General features: G+C 37.7%; 1 pseudogene; it reads left to right on the plus strand.

The window, feature by feature from the left end:
* LOC123934786 overlaps nucleotides 1-23,809 on the plus strand; it is a 68,565-nt pseudogene that overhangs the window by 24,900 nt on the left and 19,856 nt on the right.

Here is a 23,809-nt window from a genome sequence, read left to right on the forward strand (position 1 = left end):
ACCCTTTCACCCAAGATTGAATCCTTCCCCACAAAAAAACACTGCATAGTGTCACTTGATTGGTAGTAACAATGTCTGTGTTAGCATTCACAGACTAAGAGAAAATCCCCACGGGAAATGTTAATAGTTGAGACAAGAACCATCTTTAATTCACTGTGTATTTGAACATAAGAATATTTTAAGAAAGTACAGTGGTGATAGTTCTTAGGTATGTAGAAAAGGGTTTTTTGCTATTTCTCTGAACTGGTATTTAAGTTGAAGACTAGAAAAAGGGATCATGAAGTAAGATAACATGATCTTGCTTGGAAGACTGTAGAGACTGTTAAGGTGTTAAAGATCTGAAAATGAGGGGCGCCTGGGTGGCTCAGTGGGTTAAGCCTCTGCCTTCAGCTCAGTTCATGATCTCAGGGTCCTGGGATCGAGCCCCACATCCGGCTCTCTGCTCCGCGGGGAGCCTGCTTCCTCCTCTCTCTCTGCCTGCCTCTCTGCCTACTTGTGATCTCTGTCTGTCAAATAAATAAATAAAACCTTTAAAAAGATCTGAAAATGAGAATTAAGGGTTGCCATGTAACTACTAAGAGATTAGTTCAGGAAAATTTCTGTTTTCTGAGAAACTCAAGGAATAGATATTATCACTCAGGTTGTCAGGAAGCTGTATTTATAAAAACCTGAGAATTTTGTTAAGTTATAAAGCCAAGAAACCCATTAAGCAGCTACTTCATGCTCAACTCTGTACTAAATGGTAAACATGAGGAAGAGATGAGATTACTGCCCGAGAGTACTTAAAAAACAACATGAAATAATGGAAAGAGTTAAGGACAGAGAGTCAGAAGAATTGGTTTCCATCAGCTTACTCTGTGACTTTGGTAAGGAACTTCTCTCCAAGTTTCGGATTAGGGTTCCATGAGATAATATGTGACAGTACCTCAGAAATTATGAAGATCTAGTTACATGTGGTCAATGACAATACAGTTGCTAATGACTGGAGGTAATAATGGCGTAGTAAAAACAAACAAAAACACCAGACCCTCTGATAAACAAATTTGGGTTAGAATCCTGTCCTTGTCATTTGCTGAGTGGCCTTGGGAAAATTACTTAACCTCTATAAGCCTCGGTTCCCCATTTGTAAAATTAGAATAATGATAACAATAAAAACTTACCACATAGTATTGTTGCTTAACATAGCAGTTATTTGGTAATGGTAGCCTTTATTACTCATCAAAATAAATACAGTAAAATAGGAAACTGTATGGTATAAGCTATAATGGGAATGGGAATTTAAAATTCCATGTCAAAGTATACTGTGAACAAAGCTACCATGACAGTTGAAATTGTTGAAAGTATCCCTTTTTAGAAATTTATTTTTTTATTTTTAAAAAATGTTTCAGTGTTCCAAGATCCTTTTTAGAAATTTTATAAAATGATTTTGTAGTTTTGGGGTAAATGCCCAGTAGTGCGATTGCTGGGTCATAGGATAGCTCTATTTTCAACTTTTTTTGAGGAACCCCCATACTATTTTCCAGAGTGGCTGCACCAGTTTGCATTCCCACCAACAGTCTAAGAGGGTTCCCTTTCTCCACATCTTCATCAACATCTGCTGTTTCTTGTTTTGTTGACGTTAGCCATTCTGATAGGTGTGAAGGGATATGTCATTTTAGCTTTGATTTGCATTTCCCTGAAGGTAAGTGATGATGAGCATCTTTTCATGTGTCTATTTGCCATCTGGATGTCCTCTTTGGAAAAATGTCTGTTCATGTCTTCTGCCCATTTTTAAATGGGGTTCTTTGGCTTTAGGGTGTTGAGTTTTATAAGGTCTTTATATATTTTGGATACTAGCCTTTTGCAAATACTATCTTCTCCCATTCTGTAGGTTGCATTCTAGTTTAGTTGATTGTTTCCTTCACTGTGCAGAAGTTTTTTATTTTGATGAAATCTCAATAGTTTATTTTTACTTTTGTTTCTCTTACCTTGGGAGACATATCTTCAGATACATGTACCCCTATGTTTATAGCAGCATTATTTACAATAGCCAAAGTATGGAAGCAGCCCAAGTGTCCATCAGTAGATGAGTGGATAAAGAGGGTGTGGTGTATGCATACAATGGAAGATTATTTAGCCATAAAAAAAATCTTGCTATTTGCAATGATGTGGCTAGATTTACAGAGTACTATTCTAAGGGAAATAATTCAGTCAGAGAAAGACAAATACCGTATGATTTCACTCATATATGGTATTTAAAAAACAAAACAAGGGGCCAAAGGTGAGAAAAAGAGAGGCCAACCAAGATACAGGCTTTTAACTATAGAGAACAAACTTAAGGTTACCAGGGGAGGTGGGTGTGGGGTTGAGTTATATAGATGATGGGGATTAAGAAGTGCCCTTGTTGTGATGAGAACAGAGGGATGTATGGAAGTTTTGAATCACTAACTTGTACACCTAAAACAAATATAACACTGTATGTTAACCAAAAACTTACAAAACCTAGAAAATAAAAAGAAATTTTATGTAATGAACATAGACCTTTAAAAGAAAACTGTGTTTGTATGTTTTAAGAAATTATGTGAAATTAACTCAGGCAGAAGCACTGGAGATAAATATGATAGTTGTTGAGGAGTTAAAATCTATGAGTTGATAACTCATATGAGTTCATTGGTGAGTGAAAACATGACAAGTAAGGGAAGGTGACTCTCAAGTTTTTGGCTTGAGTGATTGGATAGATGATGGTACCTGTTCAACAAAAATTTATTGATGGGTACTATGTACCAGGTTCTAGAAATAGGGCAGTAAGCTAAACAGACATAGTTTTTATGCACATGTGTGTTACAATTTAGTGGAGGAAAGAGGATACAAACAAAATATAACAAAAAAGTATTTCTAAACCATGTTAAGTGTTAAAAAAGAAAAGTACAGAGTGCTATCTCAAAGTATGCCAGGGAAACATAGTAGTGAACGCAAAAGGATAAGGTTTTGAGTGAAAGACAAAATTATGAGCTCATTTTTTCAGTGGGTTGAGTTTTGGAGTATCTGTGGGAAACATGGTTGAAGATATCCAGATGTCATGTGAAGATACAGATTTGGAACTCAGAGTAGATCTTGGTAGCAGATATTAAAAGAAAATTTATTCAGATGGTGGTTGAAGTTATATAATTACATGAAGTCACCTAAAAACAACATACAGAGCAGGGGACCCCAGAAGGGTATGTGTGTGTGTGTGTGTGTGTGTGTGTGTGTGTGTGCATGCGCGCGCATGTGCAGTCTTGTTTTTAATTGGATTTGAATGTCTCCCATTGATGCACACACTCTATACTGCAAACACAGTCCATATAATTCCCTATTTTTTTTATGCCCGAACAACTTCAATTTCATAAATATATTTAACTATTTAGTGTCTGGAAACATTTGAGTTTTCATTTCTGGTAGAATAAAAAGCAGGGGACATCCTAATATTTAACATTTAAAATAATTACTAGGCTACCAAAATATGTAAAATATTATTTGTAAATTATCATACAAAAGTGTACCTTTTTCTATTTTGATGTAAAGTTCTATGACTTTTAGCATAGGTATTGATACATGTAACCACCCTCACAATCTGGGCATAGAACAGCTACCAAAAAATAGCTACCTCATTCTACCACTTTATAGTCATCTCTCCCTCTACCCATAAACCCTGACAGTCTGTTCTTTACCCTTTATAGTCTTGCCTTTTTCAGAGTGCAATATAAATGAAATAATGCAATATGTGGCCCTTTAAGAGTGGCTTCTTTCATGCAGCATCATGTCTTTCTTCAAGAGTCATCCAAGTTTTTCTGTATAACAATAGTTTGTTCTTTTTATTCTGAGCAGTATTCTATTGTATGAGTGTACTACAGTTTGTTCAGTGTTTGCCCATGGAATGACATTTAGATTCTTTCCAGTTTGGGGCAATTATAAATACAGCTGATATACACATTGTTGCTTAGATGTAAGTTTTCTCTTCTCTGGGGCAGAGACTCAGGAGTAAGATTGCTAGGTCTTATGGTAAGTCTATGAATTTACAGGAAACTTCCAAACCATCTTCTGGAGTGAATGTCACCGTTTTTTTTTTTTTTTTTTCATTCTAATAAGGTTTGAGAGTCCCATTTGCCCATATACTTGTCAGTGCTTGGTATTACCAATATTTATTAAAATTTATTTTTTGTTATAAAAGTAAAGGATGTATATGTTAATTTTTTTAAAGGAAATATACTAGAAAGCCAAAAAAATAGAAAAGAAAATCCTCTATTGCCTCTCCCCCTAACCGGGATAAACCTATTGGCTTCAAGTGTATCTTTTCAGAAGTATTTAACTTATTTGTAAGTATATATGGACATATACAACTATCCTGTGCTGCTTTTAAAAATTCAAACGGACAAAGATATCAGACAAGAAATACTTACCTATACCTTGATGATAGGTGATACATTGCTCTGTCAGGAAAATATCTCCCAAAAAACTATGTTGTAATTTTTTTTAAAGGTTTTATCTATTTATTTGACAGACAGAGATCACAAGTAGGCAAAGAGGCAGACAGAGAGAGAGGAAGGGAAGCAGGCGCCCTGCTGAGCAGAGAGCCGGATGAGGGGCTCAATCCCAGACCCTGAGATCATGACCCGAGCCAAAGGCAGAGGCTTTAACCCACTGAGCCACCCAGGCGCCCCTCTTGTAATGGTTTGATAAGAGTGATTTGTTACAGGCATTCCCATTTCCATGAGTTCATCCTCACTCTTAATTGGGATTTAAGAATACAGTAAGATAAACTAAATGTTTATAGCAGTTTTGTCTAATTGCCAAAATTGGAAACAAGCTACATGACTTCCTGCTGTACATCTCTCAATGGAATACTACTTGGCCATTCAAAGGAATACACTTCTGATAACACAGAAACATGGAGGAATCTCAAATGCATTATGCTAAGTAAAAATAATTTGCTTAGCTGACTCAAGAGTTACATAGTGTCTGATTCTGTTTATATGACATTCTGAAAGTGGCAGACTATAGGGATGGGAAACAATTCAGTGAAAGTTTTTGTACACCGTGGACTGAGTATGGGGATTAAGGATAATGACAAAAGGGACATAAGTGAATTTGGGAGAATGATGAAACTGTATTATATTTTGTTTGTGGTGCATATTTCAAAATGTAAAAATAAGCACTTGCATTCTATGTAAATTATACCTCAATAAAAAAACAAATACCACCACCAAATAAATAAATAAATAAAATTCAAATGGTATTATATATGAATATGGATCTGTACATAAATGTACATTTTACATTAACATCTACAACCTACTTTGAGACAATTTTTGTATAAGGTGTAAGGTTAAGGTTGAGGATGTTTTTGTTTTATTTTGTTTGCATACTGATGTTCAATTGTTGCAACACAATTTGCTGAAAATCTTTACTAAATTGAATTGCTTTTGCACTTTGGCCAAAAATCACTTGGTCACATTTGTGTTCGCATATTTCTTCTTTTTTTAAATTTTACACTTTTTAATTTAATTTTGTATTTTTATTTTGGTTAGTTAACATACAGTGTTATGCTAGTTTCAGGAGTATAATAGAGTGATTTAACACTTCCATATATCACCCTGTGCTCATCACAGCAAGTGCACTCCTCAATTCACATTACCAATTTCTCCCATCCCCCCAACCACCTCCCCTCTGGTAAACATCAGTGTGTCCTCTATAAATAAGAGTCCGTTTCTTGGTTTGCATTTCTCTCTTTTTTTCTCCCTTTGACCCTTTGTTTTGTTTCTTTAATTCCACATATGAGTGAAATCATATGGTATTTGTCTTTCTCTGACTGACTTATTTTGCTTAGCATAATACTCTCTAGCTCCATCCATGTTGTTACAAATGGCAAGATTTCATTCTTTTTTATGGCAAAATAATACACATGTGTATATATACCATGTGTTCTTTGTCCATTCATCTATTGATGGACACTTGGTCTACTGTCATATCTTGGCTATTGTAAATAATGTGGCTATAAACGTAGGGGTGCATGTATACCTTTGAATTAGTGTTCTTGTATTTTTGGGTAAATACCTAGTGATGTGATTACTGGATGGTAAGGTAATTCTGTTCTTAACCTTTTGAGTGAGGAACCTCCGTACTGTTTTCCACAGTGCCTGCTCCAGTTTGCATTCCCACCAATGATACACAATTGTTCTTCTTTCTCCACATCCTTGCAATCACCTGTTTTTTTTTCTTGCGTTGTTGATTTCAGCTATTCTGAAGGGTGTGAGGTGATATCTTATTGTACTTTTGATTTGCATTTTCCTGATGAAAAATGATGATGAGCATCTTTTCCTGTACCTGTAGGCCATCTGTATGTCTTCTTTGGAAATACATCTATTCATGACTTCCCATTTCTTAAATTTGGGTTATTCATTTTGGAGGTGTTGAGTTTTTTGTTTGTTTTTTTTTTTAAGATTTTATTTGTTTATTTGACAGACAGAGATCACAAGTAGGCAGAGAAGCAGGCAGAGAGCAAGGAGGAAGCAGGTTCTCTGCCAAGCAGGGAGCCCAATGCAGGGCTGGATCCCAGGACCCTGGGATCACGACCTGAGCCAAAGGCAGAGGCTTTAACCCACTGAGCCACCAGGTGTTAAGTTTTATAAGTTCTTTATACATTTTGTATATTAACCCTTTATCATATATGTGATTTGCAAATATCTTCTCCCATTCCTTAGGTTGCCTTTTAGCTATGCTGATTATTTCATTGACTGTGCAGGAGCTTTTTATTTTGATGTAGTCTCAATAGTTTATTTTTATTTTTCTTCTGTTGCCTTAGGAGACATATCTAGAAAGAAATGCTGTAGCCCATGTCAAAGAGGTTACTGCCTGTGTTCTCCTTTAGGATTTTTATGGTTTCAAGTTTCATGTTTGGTCTTTAATCCATTTTGAATTTATTTTTGTGTATGGTGTAACAAAGTGGTCCAGTTTCATTCTCTTGCATGTTGTTGTCCTATTTTCCCAACACCATTTGTTGAAGAGACTGTCTTTTTCCCATTGGATATTCTTTCCTCTTTTGTTGAAAATTAATTGGCCATATAATTGTGGGTTCATTTTTGGGTTTTCTAGTCTGTTCCACTGATTTCTGTGTCTATTTTGTGCCAGTACCACACTGTTTTGATGATTGTAGCTTTGTAATAGAGCTTGAAGGCAAGAATCGTTTTGCCTCCAGCTTTTCTTTTCCTTTTCAAGATTCCTTTGGATATTTGGGGTCTTTTCTGGTTCCATACAAATTTTAGGATGGTTTGTTCTAGCTTGGTGAAAAGTGCTAGTGGTATTTCGATAGGGATTGCATTAAATCTGCTTTGAGTAGTATAGACATTTTAATAATACTTTTTCTTCCAATCCATGAGCATGGAATGTCTTTCTAATTCTTTGTGATGTCTTCAATTTCTTTCTTCAGTCTTTCATAGTTTTCAGGATATAGGTCTCTCACCTCTTTGACTATGGTTATTCCTAGGTAACTTATTGTAATCGGATTGATTCCTGAATTTATCTCTTCTGCTTTATGACTAGTGTATAGAAATGCAACAGATTCCTGTACATTGGTTTTGTATCCTGCAACTTTACTGAATTTGTGTTTCAGTTCTAGCAGTTTCTTGGTGGAGTCTTTTGGGATTTCCACAGAGAGCATAAAGTCATCTGTAAATAGGGAAAGTTTCACTTCTTCCTTGCCAATTTGGATGCCTTTTATTCCCTTTTTTTTTGTCTGATTGCTGTGGCTGGGACTTTCACTATTATGTTGAATAAAAGCAGTGAATGGAGACGTCCCTGTCTTGTTTCTGACCATAGAGGAAAAGCTTTCAGTTTTTCCCCATTGAGAATGATATTAGCTGTGGGTCTTTCATATGTGACCTTTATTATGTTGAGGTGTGTTCATGCTAACCCTACTTTGTTGAGGGTTTTTATCAATAATGGATGTTGTATTTTGTCAAATGCTTTTTCTCTTTAAAGGATCATATGGCTTTTTCTTCTATTGATGTGATGTATCATGTTGATTGATTTGCATATATTGAACCACACTTGCAGTCCAGAAATAAATCCCACTTGATCGTGATGAACGATTTTTTAAAATGTACCATTGGATTTAGTTTGATAGTATTTTATTGAGAGTTTTGCACCTATGTTCATCAGGAATATTGGCCTGTAGTTCTCTTTTTAGTGGTGTCATTTTCTGGTTTTGGTATCAGGGTAATTCTGGAATCATAGAATGAATTTGGAAGTTTTCTTTCCTTTTCTATTTTTTGGAAATTTTTTTTAAGATCGATTGATTGATTGATTTGACAGATAGAGATCACAAGTAGACAGAGAGGCAGGCAGAGAGAGAGGGGGGGAAGCAGGCTCCCTGCTGAGCAGAGATCCCGATGCAGGGCTCTATCCTAGGACCCTGGGATCATGACCTGAGGTGAAGGCAGAGGCTTTAACCCACTGAACCACCCAGGCGCCCCCATTTTTGGGAATAGTTTGAGAGGAATGGGTATTAGCTCTTCTTTAAATATTTGTTAGAATTTACCTGTGAAGCTATCTGGCTCTGGACTTTTGTTTGTTGAAAGTTTTTAATTACTGATTCAATTTCTTTGCTGGTTATTGATTGATTGGTCTGTTCAATTTTTTTCTATTTCTTCTTGATTCAGTTTGGGCCGTTATATATTTCTAGGAATTTACCCATTTCTTCTAGGTTGCCCAATTTGTTGGCATGTAATTTTTCATAATATTCTCTTATAATTGTATTTCTGTAGTGTTGGTTATTTCTCATCTCTCATTTATGATTTTATTTATTTGGGTGCTTTTTCTTCTCTTTTTGGGGGTGCTTTCTCTTCTTTTGGTAAGTCTGGCTAGAGGTTTATCAATTTACTAATTTTTTTTAAAATCACCAGCTCCTGGTTTCATTTTTCTGTCCTATTTTTTTAGTTTGTTTTTGTTTTTGTTTAGTTTCTATCTCACTTATTTCTGCTCTAATCTTTATTATTTCTTTCCTTCTGCTGGTTTTAGGCTTCATTTATCATCTTTTCTAGCTCCTTTAGGTGTAAGGTTAGGTTGTTTATTTGGGATTTTTCTTACTTCTAGAAGTAGGCCTGTATTGCTATATTCTTCCTTCTGATGGTCACTTTTGTTGTCTCACAAAGGTTTTGGACTGTCATGTTTTCATTTTCATTTGTTTCCATGTATTTTTAAAAATTTCTTCTTTGACTTCCTGGTTGACCAATTCATTCTTTTTAAAAAAGATTTTAATTAATTAATTTGACAGAAAGAGAGATAGAGAGCACAAGTAGGCAAAGCAACAGGCAGAGGGAGAGAAAGAAACAGTCTCTCTGCAGAACAGGAAACTGGACATGGGGATCGATCCTAGGACCTTGAGATCATGACCTGAGCTGACACTTAACGACTGAGCCACCCAGGTGCCCCATCATTCATTCTTTAGTAGGATGTTGTTTAACTTCCATGTATTTGTGGTCTTTCTAGATTTTTTCTTTTGTTGGCTTTTAGTTTGATGACAAACGATGCATGGTATGATTTCTTTTTTTTTGTATTTGTCGAGGCCTGTTTTGTGATCTAATACATGATCTCTTCTGGAGAATATTCTATGTGCACCTGAAAAGAATGTGTATTTTGATGTTTTAGGATGTAATGTTCTGAATATATCTGTTAAACTCTTCTGTTTCAGGTTGTCATTCAAAGCCATTGTTTCCTTGTTGATCTTCTGTTTGGATGATCTCCCCATCGATGTAAGTAGGGTGTTAAAGTCCCCTACTATTATTCTATTATTGTCAATGAGTTCCTTTATATTTGTTTTTAGTTGTTTTCCATATTTGGGTGCTCCTGTGTTGGGTGCATAAATATTTACAATTAGTATATCTTCTTGATGGATTGTCAAGTATAACACCCTTCTTGGTCTCTTGTTACAGCCTTTGTTTTAAAGTCTATCTTGTGCAATACAAGTATTGGTAATTATACTTTCTGGTGTGCACAGAGATTTGTGCTAATCTTGCGCTGGTAATGAGGCAAGCATGATTGCGAAGGGCAGTCCAACAAGTGTGTAAGCCAGTTGGCAGTGTCAGCACTATGATGCTTCCTGCAGGTTGCTCTGTGTTTATGTTGAGGGGTCTGGGAGGAAAAAGGCTACAGCCAGCTCCTTTGTTCCTGGAGAGGTGTCTCTGTGAATGCTGCTTCTCAGGGACACCCAAGAAGAGCTGATAGTCTCCCCACTGTGTGCCCCAGGTGTTTTTCAGATTGCTATTTGCACACTGTCTGCCCCCCAGATTGTTTATCTTCCTTCTCTCCAAGAGCAGCACAGTGACCTCTGGGCTGTTTCCCAGCCAAGCCTGCTGACCTTTAAAACTCTGGGCTTTAAGCTCCGCTGGTTGCAAGAACTCATGAAATTCAGCCCAACCTGATTTCCAAGCAATGGCTTTGGGGAGTTCTTGTGTGTTCCTCTATGTGCTCCTCTTTGTCTCACCCTTCTCCATAAACATGTCTTCTTCCCCTCCACAGCAGCCATGATACATTTCTCCCCTAACCACATCTTCCCCATCCTACCTTCTTTGATATGGTCTCTTGTCTCCCTTTGGTTATGGAGTTTGTTCTGTCAGTCTTTGGGTTAATTTCTCGGGTATTTAAAATGATTTGACAGTTATCTAGTTGCATTCATGGGATGAAGTGAGCCTAGGATCCCTCTAGGGGACCCTAATATTAACTCTGTTTCTTCCAGCTTGCTATTCATTCCATCAAGTGTGTTGCTCATTTCATTTATTAAGCCTTGTATCTCTGGTATGTTATTCCTTATATCTGTGTTAATGATCTCACTGATGTCCTCTACTCTTTTCTCAAGTCCAGTAAGCATCCTTATGATCATTGTTTTGAATTATCTATCAGACATGTTACTTCTATCTGTTTTGCTTAGATCTCTGGCCATCACTTTGTCTTGTTCTTTCATTTGAGATAAATTTCTCTGCATTCACATTTTGTCTAAGCCTCTGTGCCTGTTTCTCTGTCTTAGGAAAGTCAGCTAAATCTCCTGTTCTTGAGAGTAATGGCCTTATGAATAAGAGGTCTTGTAGTGTTTTGAAGTTCAGTGTCCTCTCCTCCCCATAGCCTGGCACTTCTGGAATTTCTCCAGTGTGTGCTGTGTGTGCTCTACTCTCAAGTACTGGCCACTTTAAACAAAGTCATCTGCATAGGCTCTCTTTGCCTGTTGAGGGCAGACTTTGGCCCCTGACCTAAAAACTGTGTTTTAACTAGATGTACACTGGTCTGGTCATGAAATGAGACCTGCTGCCACCAAAACCAAGTCTCTCCAAATCCCCAGTTTGGGAGACAAAGAATTGGCAGGAGTTTGGGCCAGTCTTCTTGGGGAGGGGTCCCACTGCCCTGGGACTGAGGCAAGTGTGACTGGAAGGGGCAGTTCCACAGGAGAATGGTGGGGCGGGGGCAGGTCTTGGTGTAAACAAGTTAAGTAGTGAGTGTCCGCTCTGTGCTGGTTCCCACAGGTGTGTTTATGCTGAGGGGTAGGAGTGGGAAATGGAACTGGCCAGTTCCTTTGTTCCCAGAGGCTCTCTCCATAAATGCTGCCTCTCTGGGATTGCTCTGAAATGAACAAATAACCTCCCCACCGTGTGCCCCAGGCACTCTTCAGATCACTATTTCCTGCTGTATGTTCCTGGAAGCTTGGCCTGCCTTCCCTCCAAGAGCAGCCCCAATGCCCTCTGGGCTCCATCCCAGCCAAGACTGCAGACCTTCAAAACTCCAGACTTTAAGCCCTGCCGATTGCAAGAACTCATGAAATTCAGGCTTTCTCCCTTTACAAGCCAATTGCTGTGGGGATTCATATTCCCTATGCAATCCTCTGTCTGCTAATCTGTTTCTTGCCCTTCTCTGTGACTGGGTCTCTCCTCCCACCATAGTGGCCATGATGTGTTTCTCTCCCAAACTGTGTCTCCCCACTTCCTACTTTCCTGGTGTGACCTCTTCTCCACCTTTAGTTGTGGAGTTTGTTCAGCCAAACTTCTGGTTGATTTCTGGGGTATTTGGGATGATTGGCAATTGTCTAATTGTATTCATGGGACAAGGCAAGACTAAGGTCCCCCTAATCTGTTGCCATCTTCCCCTCTCTCTGGGCATATTTCTGGGCTAATTATTTTGCTCCATTGATCTATTTGTCTATCCATTTGCTAATGTCATGTTGTTTTGATTACCATAGCTATACAGTCATTCTTTTTTTTTTTTAAAGATTTTATTTGACAGAGAGATAGAGAGTACAAGTAGGCAGAGTGGCAGGCAGAGGGAGAGGGAGAAACAGGCTCCCCACCGAGCAGGGAACCCGATGCGGGGCCTGAACCCAGGACCCCAGGATCAATACCGGAGCCGAAGGCAGCCACTCAACCGACTGAGCGACCCAGGTGCCCCACTATACAGTCATTCTTAAAATAAGGTAGTGTTATTGTTCTAACTTGATTATTCTTTTTCAAAATTGCTTTAGCTAAGAGTGCCTGGGGTGGTAGTCAGTTAAGAATCTGATTCTTGGTTTTAGTTCAGGTCCTAATCTCATGGGTCATGACACTGAGCTCTGTGTCAGGCTCTGCACTCAGTGGGTCTGCTTTGATATTCTCTCCCTCTGCCCCTTCTCGCACTTGTGCTCTGTCTCCCAAATAAAAATAAAATCTTTTTAAGAAATTGCTTTAGCTATTCTGTTTGTTTCCCTTATAAATTTTAGCATCAGCTTATCCATCTCTACAGAAAAAAATATATTTTAGTAAGAATTTAATTGTATTAAATTTATAAATAATTTTGAGTAGAATTTATATTTTTGTATGTTGAACTATGGTATGAACATGGTATGTTTATTTTTAGGTGTGTTTAGGTTTTCTTTTAATTCTTTCATGAGCATTTTATAGTTTTCAGCATACAGAACTTAACACATGTTTTATTAGATTTATACTTAAGTATTTCACTTTTGGAGGGTTATTGTAAATGGTATTATTTTTAGATTTTTTTATTGTCAAATGTATACTAATAGCATATAGAAATATGATCTATTTTTGTTATTATTGACTGTATATCTTTTAATCTTGCTAAACTCACTTATTAGTTCTATATGTTTTTTTGGAGACTATGTTAATATAGTACTGAATTCAACTTGCTAATATTTTGTGTTGAATTTTGCATCTATGCTCCCAAGAGATATTGGTTTATCATTTTTTTGTAATTTCTTGCAATGTCTTTGTCTGGTTTTGATATCAGAGTAACACTGGCCTCATAGAATAAGCTGGTAAGTATGCCTTTGTCTTCAATTTTTGTCAAGAGTTTGTGTAGAACAAAAAATTCTTTCCTAAATGGCAAAATTCATCAGTGACAATCTGAGCCTGTTGTATATGTGTGGGGGGGAGTTCATTATAAATTATAAATATAAGGATATTCAAGCAATCTATTTTCTTTTTTGTCACACAATAGAAATTTTATTTGTAGCAAATAAGGAGATCATAGGGGAATAACTTCAAAGTGCTGATGCCCCAGGTGGGGGTGAGTCTATCCCTTTTATTTAGGGATAGAAAGGTAGTTATGGCATCACATGTAGAGGTGTGTATAAGGTAACTGATGCTTACTTAGGAAACATGCCTATACATGTATTGTATGTTATGTTAATGAGGTTTATGCTCCTCCTTGCATGGAGATTTTAGCATTATTATGAGGTAGGGGTGACTATTGGACACTCCACTGTCCCTCTGTATAGGTATGAGTGGGTGGTTGAGCTCAAACTGGTCTAGGCTGGCTGGAGCTCTTCCTGTTGTTTGCCTCTAAAAGATAAGGTTAACATTCCTGTGAAGAAGCAGCAGGGTCATTGGGGACCTTTCTGGTGACGGTTTTAACCTCACTGACCCCATGGGGCATGGTTTTAATCACCTCTAGAGTTATGATACTTCCTCAGTTTTGAAGGAATTGGGACAATGACCACTCTGGCTATTCCCTGTTAAAATGGAGTGAGGTTTTGGAGTTTGAGGAATGAAATAACTTTGCACTTTGTTGGAAATATACCCTGGTACTTGGCTAACCGTGTACATTTTGCATGGCCAAAATATTTGGAAAGCATATTTCATTATTACATATAACCCAAATTTTACTAGTCCTTGTAACATTGATTTAATCCTTTGGGGATTCTAGAAAAAGGGTCCAGTATTTAGTACAATTAGCTTGTTCCCAGTATAATGTAGTTCTCTGACTTAATTTTTCATAACTGAGAGTAATCCATAAGAATCTGTCTCATATCTGCAATAAATTTCTATCAAAAGTTCTTGTGGTATGGTTACAGAGTAACATTCTCTCCTTTGACAAGATTTTTCTTAGAAAAACAATATAGATCAACATTGTTTTCTCTTAGTTGGAACTTAACAGTTCTGTTCTGGACCACAGGTGAGAAGTTTTCTCCATATCTTATAAACTGGTCTTAGTCTTGAAAATAGATTAGTTTAACAGTTGTCTCATTTCAGGAGGCAGTCCTGCAGGGGGCTTTTAAAATTAGGCCTGTACTGTGCAAGCAATCTGGTAATTAATGAGACATTTCTATGGAAACAAAAGAAAAACACGGATTAATAACTGAAGCAAATTTTAAACCCAGTGTCTGAGTCCTGAGTGTTGCCAGTAAGAATATTTCTAGATGTTGGGTTGGAAGCATCCTTAGTGGGAGTGGCAGCAGGCAATGGCAACCCCCCCCACACATACACTGGATTTTTTCTAGTTTGAACTTGTTTGAACTGAAATGTCTTTAGTGATCTTTCTCAGTGGCCAATACAACAATAGGCATGAAGAGTGTGTAAACATGGGGCATCTGGGTGGCTCAGTCAGTTAAGTGACCAACTTGAATTCAGCTCGGGTCGTGAGCTCAGGACCCACGTTGGGGCACAGTCTGCTTGAAATTCTCTCTCTCCTTCTGCCCCTCCCCACTTCTGGACTCTCTCTTTCTGAAATAAATAAATAATAAATAAATAAATAAAGTAATAAAAAAGATTGTGTAAACATGGGCCAGTATGGCAATTTCTCTGAAGTTTACCTTAAGTTGTCTAGCTTCAGTTTTCAGGGCTTTGGGAAAAAAAGGGGTAGTTTTAGGTATCAGTGATTCCAAGTCAAGAGAATGAAAAAATTGGAAACTTTAGTTTGGAGAGTCATAGTCAGATATTCAAGGAAATCAGAATTCAGGATCCAGCCTAGTTTTATAGGAAACAATAGTCAAAGAAATTAATCAGAACTAGAATCTAATATCTACAAAAGTATATTATTGGAACAATTTTTATCTAAAATCACACTCATTTCTGTCAAAAGTAGCCAAATTAAGGGTAATTTGTTTGTAAAACAAATTCAGTTTTAACATATTTTACCTCACTATTTACTACGTGTAGCAAGAACAGTGATTGGCTGATTGGCCATGTAAGTGTTTTTAAACCTACTTTGCTGGAAATTTTCATAAGGAATTTTAGATTAAACTTTTAACAGCTTCTCAAGGTGAAGAAGCCAAGCCAAATACTTGCCATCGGACTCACCTGCAATACCTATAGATTTGTTATTTCTTCTTTTCCTTTTTTTAAAGATTTTATTTATTTGATATATATAGAGAGATCACAAGTAGACAGAGAGGCAAGTAGAGAGAGAGGGGGAAGCAGGCTCCCTGCTGAGCAGAGAGCCCGACGTGGGGCTCGATCCCAGGACCCTGAGATCATGACCTGAGCCGAAGGCAGAGGCTTAACCCACTGAGCCACCCAGGCGCCCCAACTTCTTCTTTTCCTGAGGTCCTCAAAACATCCTGACTTTCCTGCACCTGCCAAAAAGTGACATTCTTTACTTACATGATAAGGCTGCTGGGAGCTCTGTAAGCAAGTCAACATTTCCAAGAGGCTTTATTGGCTTCATAAAGTCAAACTTAGTTCTTTAAATCTGTCTGGTAAGATCTGAATCTATGCAAGTCTCTCTCAAATATGACATTCTAGTCAAAGTCTTGGTAATATAACCAGTGTTTCCAATGGTGTTCTGCTCAAGGAGAGCAGATTCTTATGGAACTATGCAAATGACTACAATTGCCATGAAAGGAAGAATACTCACTGAGAGTTTCTTTTCGAGGGTTCAGGTAGGGAGAAAAGATAAATGTTCCAATTTTTTCAAAAAGGAGTATTTTACCACATTTTTGTGAGACACAGATAGCTTAAAAGAAAAAGTTTGTTTTTTTAAATCTATAAGAGCAAACATTAGAGAACCAGCACTATTTTATACTAAAGTCATAAAAACTATAATCATCTTCCTCAATTTGTTCCCATGTTTTTAATTCTTATTCTGTTTGAGTGCAGTTTTTCCATTAGTTCCAGAAATTCTTACTCAGTTTAGTTTTATAAGTCTAAGGGTGTCAAAAACCTGTATTTGTTAAAAAGTCCTTTCTATGAATCTCCTTGAAGCTGAAACCTTTTATCAGAACAGAAACTAATATTAATGACAAAAGACTAAAAAATGGACATGGTTGAAGATCTGATGAGAATTCATTATGGTGTAGTTGAGAATGAAATTCAGTTATTTTTGTGACACACAACATTCTAATAATTAGAATTTTAAGTGATGACATTATATCAGTACATATTAAAACTTTAGGAATTTCATATACTTTCTAGAACTATTATAGCATTTACCCATACAATATAACCTATGAAAGCTTATCATCATTTGTTTGACAATGCTTGTCATGTAACTTAACATACCAGATAAACAAGTCTGGTTAATCAGAAAGGCTTCATTTAGAATTTGAATTTCAGGGAAATTTGTTTAAAAAAAAAAACCCAGAAGGTTTTTTTTTTTTTTTTGCTTGTTTGCAGCAGCTTTATTCATAATAATCTCACCTAGGAATTACCCAAGTATCCAGCAGCAGACACACAGATAAGTGAGTTGTAATGCATTGCAGTGGAACAGCAATAAAAAGGAACAAAGTACAGTTGTTTTTTTTAGCTTACATGTTTCGAAACCCAGAAGATTTTAAAGCACATGCCTAAGTAGGATCACAGATCACTATAAAACTTAATACTTAATTATCTGTTTAAACCAAGGTAGTGAAAAGAGATTCCAAAGGCAAATACAGAGGGTTACACAGTTATTTTTTTTTAATTAATTTTTTTTTTGTTTATTTACAGCATAACAGTGTTCATTGTTTTGGCATCACACCCAGTGCTCCATGCAGTACGTGCCCTCCCTATTACCCACCACCTGGTTCCTCAACCTCCCACCCCCCCCCACCCCCGCCCCTTCAAAACCCTCTGGTTGTTTTTCAGAGTCCATAGTCTCTCATGGTTCATCTCCCCTTCCAGTTTCCCTCAACTCCCTCTCCTCTCCATCTCCCCATGTCCTCCATGTTACTTGTTATGCTCCACAAATAAGTGAAACCAGATGATACTTGAGTCTCTCTGCTTTACTTATTTCACTCAGCATAATCTCTTCCAGTCCCGTCCATGTTGCTACAAAAGTTGGGTATTCATCCTTTCTGATGGAGGCATAATACTCCATTGTGATATGGACCACATCTTCCTTATCCATTCATCCGTTGAAGGGCATCTTGGTTCTTTCCACAGTTTGGCGACTGTAGCCATTGCTGCAATAAACATGGGGGTACAGATGGCCCTTCTTTTTACTACATCTGTATCTTTGGGGTAAATACCCAGCAGTGCAATTGCAGGGTCATAGGGAAGCTCTATTCTTAATTTCTCGAGGAATCTCCACACTGTTCTCCAAAGTGGCTGCACTAACTTGCATTCCCACCAACAGTGTAAGAGGGTTCCCCTTTCTCCACATCCTCTCCAACACACGTTGTTTCCTGTCTTGCTAATTTTGGCCATTCTAACTGGTGTCAGGTGGTATCTCAATGTGGTTTTTATTTGAATCTCCCTGATGGCTAGTGATGATGAGCATTTTTTCATGTGTCTGATAGCCATTTGTATGTCTTCATTGGAGAAGTGTCTGTTCATATATTCTGCCCATTTTTTGATATGATTATCTGTTTTGTGTGTGTTGAGTTTGAGAAGTTCTTTATAGATCCTGGATATCAACCTTTTGTCTGTACTGTCATTTGCAAATATCTTCTCCCATTCCGTGGGTTGCCTTTTTGTTTTGTTGACTGTTTCCTTTGCTGCGCAGAAGCTTTTGATCTTGATGAAGTCCCAAAAGTTCATTTTTGCTTTTGTTTCCTTGGCCTTTGGAGACATATCTTGAAAGAAGTTGCTGTGGCTGATATCGAAGAGGTTACTGCCTATGTTCTCCTCTAGGATTCTGATAGATTCCTGTCTCACGTTGAGGTCTTTTATCCATTTCGAGTTTATCTTTGTGTACGGTGTAAGAGAATGGTCGAGTTTCATTCTTCTACATATCGCTGTCCAGTTTTCCCAGCACCATTTATTGAAGAGACTGTCTTTTTTCCATTGAATATTTTTTCCTGTTTTGTCGAAGATTATTTGACCATAGAGTTGAGGGTCCATATCTGGGCTCTCCACTCTGTTCCACTGGTCTATGTGTCTGCTTTTATGCCAGTACCACGCTGTCTTGGTGATCACAGCTTTGTAGTAAAGCTTGAAATCGGGCAACGTGATGCCGCCAGTTTTGTTTTTGTTTTTCAACATTTCCTTAGCAATTCGGGGTCTCTTCTGATTCCATACAAATTTTAGGATTATTTGCTCCAGCTCTTTGAAAAATATCGGTGGAATTTTGATCGGGATGGCATTAAAAGTATAGATTGCTCTAGGCAGTATAGACATTTTAACAATGTTTATTCTTCCAATCCAAGAGCGTGGAACAGTCTTCCATCTTTTTGTGTCTTCTTCAATTTCTTTCATGAGTGTTCTGTAGTTCCTCGAGTACAGGTCCTTTACCTCTTTGGTTAGGTTTATTCCCAGGTATCTTATGGTTCTTGGTGCTATAGTAAATGGAATCGATTCTCTAATTTCCCTTTCTGTATTTTCATTGTTAGTGTATAAGAAAGCCACTGATTTCTGTACATTGACTTTGTATCCTGCCACGTTACTGAATTGCTGTATGAGTTCTAGTAGTTTGGGGGTGGAGTCTTTGGGGTTTTCCATATAAAGAATCATGTCATCTGCGAAGAGAGAGAGATTATCCACCATGACCAGGTGGGATTCATCCCTGGGTTGCAAGGTTGGTTCAACATTTGCAAATCAATCAATGTGATAGAACAAATCAATAAGAGAAGACAGAAGAACCACATGGTCCTCTCAATTGATGCAGAAAAAGCATTTGACAAAATCCAGCATCCGTTCCTGATGAAAACGCTTCAAAGTATAGGGATGGAGGGAACATTCCTGAACTTCATAAAATCTATCTATGAAAGACCCACAGCAAATATCATCCTCAATGGGAAAAAGCTTGCAGCCTTCCCGTTGAGATCAGGAACACGACAAGGATGCCCACTCTCACCAGTCTTGTTCAACATAGTATTAGAAGTTCTAGCAATGGCAATCAGACAACAAAGAGGAATAAAAGGTATCCAAATTGGCAAGGGTTACACAGTTATTACAGAAACTTAGCTCCTTTAGGGGTGCCTGGGTGGCTCAGAGGGTTAAGCCTCTGCCTTCGGCTCTCCTTATGGTCTCAGGGTCCTGGGATTGAGCCCTGCATCTCGAGGCTCTCTGCTCAGCGGGGAGCCTGCTCCCCGCCCCCACCCTCCGCCTGCCTCTCTGTCTGCCTCTCTGCCTACTTGTGATCTCTGTCTGTTGAATAAATGAATGGAATCTTAAAAAAAAAAAGAAACTTAGCTGCTTTAATATTGAGAAGATTCAGGTTTTTTTTTTAAGTAATCAAAGACCTGTTTGCAGTGACTCAGGTTGCAGCTGCTTCCTTTGTCTGGGATATTGTAAAAGAAGAAAGAGAAGCACAATGACCAAGTAGCCAGGGTGGAGATTTAAACAGGAACAACAACAGTGTCTGGCATGCCTGACAAACATACTACACAACCAGGTGGGGCAGAGATTTTTCTTTCAGTCTCCCAGGTTGTAAAGTAGTCTCTGCTGGACCATTTCTTGTTTTACCAGGCTGGGGCATCCAAGCCTCCAAATAGTCAGGTTGTGCGATCTTTCATCACCCAGCGATGTCTAGGCTGAGCTTGAATGAGTATTCAATCTGCCAGAGTACTCTGTTATTCTGGCTTGCCCAGACTTTGTGAGACAACTCCAGTTTTCCTCTAAAAGCTGTGCTACAAACCCAGTGTAACTTATACCAGCAGAGATCCTATTGAGTAAAAGTACTCAGAGTGGCCACTGGATTTTAGGTGAGGTCAGAACATTGGGCCAGAACTTGGTGCCAGAACAAGCACCAAGGAAGAGTCCTCCAAGGAGTTGGCACCAAGTCCTGGTAGCTTAACCCAAGTAACTGGAAGGCAGAACCTCAGAAGGACAAGTGTTCCATTTGAGTCACCAAATTTGTAATTGAACTAATATGAGTTTGCTCCTTGGTGAGTTACAGATAGAGACTACACACTATGTGGACTTGTCACAAGAGAAACTTTATTTGTAGCAAATAAGGAGATCACGGGGAATAACTGTCAAAGCCATGACATCTCAAGTGATTTATTACTTCTTGAATGAACTTTTCTTTTTCAGTTGGGGGAGGCAATCTATATAATAGGACCTAAGTATCCCTTCAAGTTCTTGTTGGGTTTGCAAGAATACAAGGCCTTGAACACTCCTTGCCTCGGTCATTTCTCAGTGCTGTGTTTTCAGTGAGCAACCTAGAGGGATGAGGTAATGTCTGTCCCCTAGACAAAGAGCAGTGGTTCACTATAAAAATGGCAAATACCCTCATATCAGTGTTTCTGTCCTGTAATGCAGCCCACAGATTGTGTATCTATCTAGGAGTCTCGCGTTTTTTGCCAGCATTCATGAACTGGTAATAGTAATAATAATAATGAGTCTCAATTAGCTTGTAAGCAGAGTAAAATTCTAGACTCTCAGGGTTCCTGATAGTTTTGGCAATGAGGATGGGTGTGTGCTGTGATATGGGATGTGAGAAAATTCCCCAGGATGTAATAGAGAAAAAATGCTTTCTCCTCAGTGGTGAGAGGGCTAACGTGGAAATAAGGGTTCTTTACTGCTCTAGCTGTTAATGGACCAGGAATTATAAAAGGACACTCCAATGGTACTTTGTTGTTGAATCTTTTCTGGGTGGGAGTTTGGAGGGATGTTATCATGACAATGGGGCAGCAAGCCCTGGGGCTCCAACCAAAAATATGGTGTACACTGTGACTGCTGAGTCAAAAGGCCTCGGATAAGGATAAGGATAAGGATATAGTGTCAGCATCGAGAATATAGAGCTTTGAGTGGAGCAAAACATTAGAACTTCACTTGTTTAGCCTGAGCAGGTATTCACTTGAAAACAAAAGTAAATGTAAAGAAACTTCTTTCTCACTCTACACCCCCCGATTACTCTCTTCCACCCCAATCTCAAGTGATTATGTTTTAGGAAAAAAAAAGTATACTAGGGAATTTGTGGGGAACTTGTGAACAAGAAATAAATACTTGTAAGCCACTGAGATTCTTTTATTTATTTATTTATTTATTATTTTAAAATTTAATGTATTTTTTCAGTGTTCCAAAATAGCCACTGAGATTCTGAAACTGCACGGCATTATTTCAGGCAATAACCATCTATTATAACTAGTAAATACATGGAAAGAACAAAACATTTTTTCTGTCTTTCTTGCTGAAAGTACTTCAGGGTAATCCAATAGTCGATGTGGGTAAGTTCTTCTTTACAGAAGAATCCCAACTTATAAATGCAATAAGAATGACAGGATATCACCATTTTGAAACATATAATGAAATGATAATTCTAAGCAGAGATTATCAAGAACTGTGAAAATTATTAGGTAGAAAGGGGTTGGGTAAATTTAAAATAGATTAATCAGACTGTCAACACATAAACAAATTAATAAGCATTAACATCACACAAAAAGAGAGACAACCAAATATTATGCCTTGATATGGTGCAATAGGAAATATAAACAACACCACTTATAGCTTATTCGTGTTAAAATTTGAATCTAAATCTGATAAACCTCTATGCCTAGCTACAGGAAATACAGGAGTCAGAGGAACTGGTGAGTGGTGGTACCAGTTAGTTGTTGGGAACCCTGGAAGAAAGTAAATGACACCATGGGGAAGAGCATTTAGCAAAACCCAGAGTGTGGGAAATTTTCTAGGACAAACAAATGATTTCTTCCACAAATACTCTGAGGAGAAGGAGAAGAGAACTATAACCTATAGATTAAAAGAGATTAGAGACATAGCAATCAAGTCTGATTTATGTACATCGGTTGGATCCTAATCAAATAAACCGACTGAAAAATAATGTGGGAGAACTAGAGAAATTAAGACATGATATTTGGTGACATTAAGGAATAGTTGTTTGCCTTATATGTGATAATGTATTTAGCTGCAACTAGGGGATAGTTGTTATCTTTACCCGTAGTATTGTGATTGTGTTTAAAAAGGAGTCCTTATCTTTTTGAGATATATACTGAAATGTTTATGGATAAAATGCCACATCTTGGTCTTGTTTCAAAATGGAGGGCAGTGGGTTGGGGTTCAGATGAAACAAGATTGGCTAAGAACCTGGGGCTTTGGCTGGAGCAACTGTGTGCATTGTGGTCCAGTTAAGTCAGAGAGAGAAACAGGTTTTGGTTGGGACAAGGGGAGTGGCAGATCTGGAACTCTGTTTTTGACACATTAGATTTGAAATGCCTATTAGAAGTCTAATTAATTAGATTAGAAATAGTAGAAACAGAGATACCAGGCATAGAGATATCAGGCAGTAGTAGAGATATCAAGAAGTAGTAAAAGCACAGATATCAAGCAGATATGAGTCATGTCCTCTCTGAGAGGTCACGCTGGAGATGTAACTTTGGGTGTCTCCAGATTTTGTAGTTTACACTCTCCCTATGTGAACTCATCTGTCCACATACCTCACATATCCACATCTATCCACATTAGATTAGGTAGGACCTATCCTATTCTTTACAGTTTCTACCATTCCTACATGGAATGCCAGTACATTCAGCCATTTTGGATAAATTAGTTGTATGTATTAAAAGGCAAAACCCTAACCCTAACCCTAATGCTCAATGACCAATTGCGCTTCTCTGTATCTACCCTAGAGTTACATTTGTACATGAGCAAAAGTAGACATGGCACGAATACTCCCATTTATTTGTAAGAGCAAAAATCTGAAACAACCCAAATGTCCACTGAAAGGAGAATGGCTAAATTAAAAATATTTTCACACTATGGAATATTATGCAACAGTTGGAAAGAAAGTAAGCTATCTCTGAGTATTGTAATGAAATATCTTCAAGGTATATTGTTGAATATAAAAAAAAGCAAGTTGCCGAGGAATACTTGTACTTTTGTGTTGATAACTTAAAAAAAACTATGTGTGTGTATGTGCATGTGTATATACATATATTTATATATGTGTATTCAAATTTAAAAGTATTTCAAATACTATACACCAAGCATAACATTGGCTATATTTGGGTGGGATCCTAATTTGGGTGGCTGGTAAAGAGAACTTTTAGCTTTATCAGTAATGTTTTCACTTTATAATAAAATGATATTTATATATTGCAAATTTATCTTTTATCTAATATCAAAGAGTAAAGCAACTATGTGTAATTATCTGTAATCAAGCAATAGCAAATGACATAGTGAAGTTATTAGGAACAGGGGCTTTGGAGTGGGACCTTCTGGGT

Source organism: Meles meles, chromosome X, assembly GCF_922984935.1.
Source record: "Meles meles chromosome X, mMelMel3.1 paternal haplotype, whole genome shotgun sequence".
Lineage (NCBI taxonomy): Eukaryota > Metazoa > Chordata > Mammalia > Carnivora > Mustelidae > Meles > Meles meles.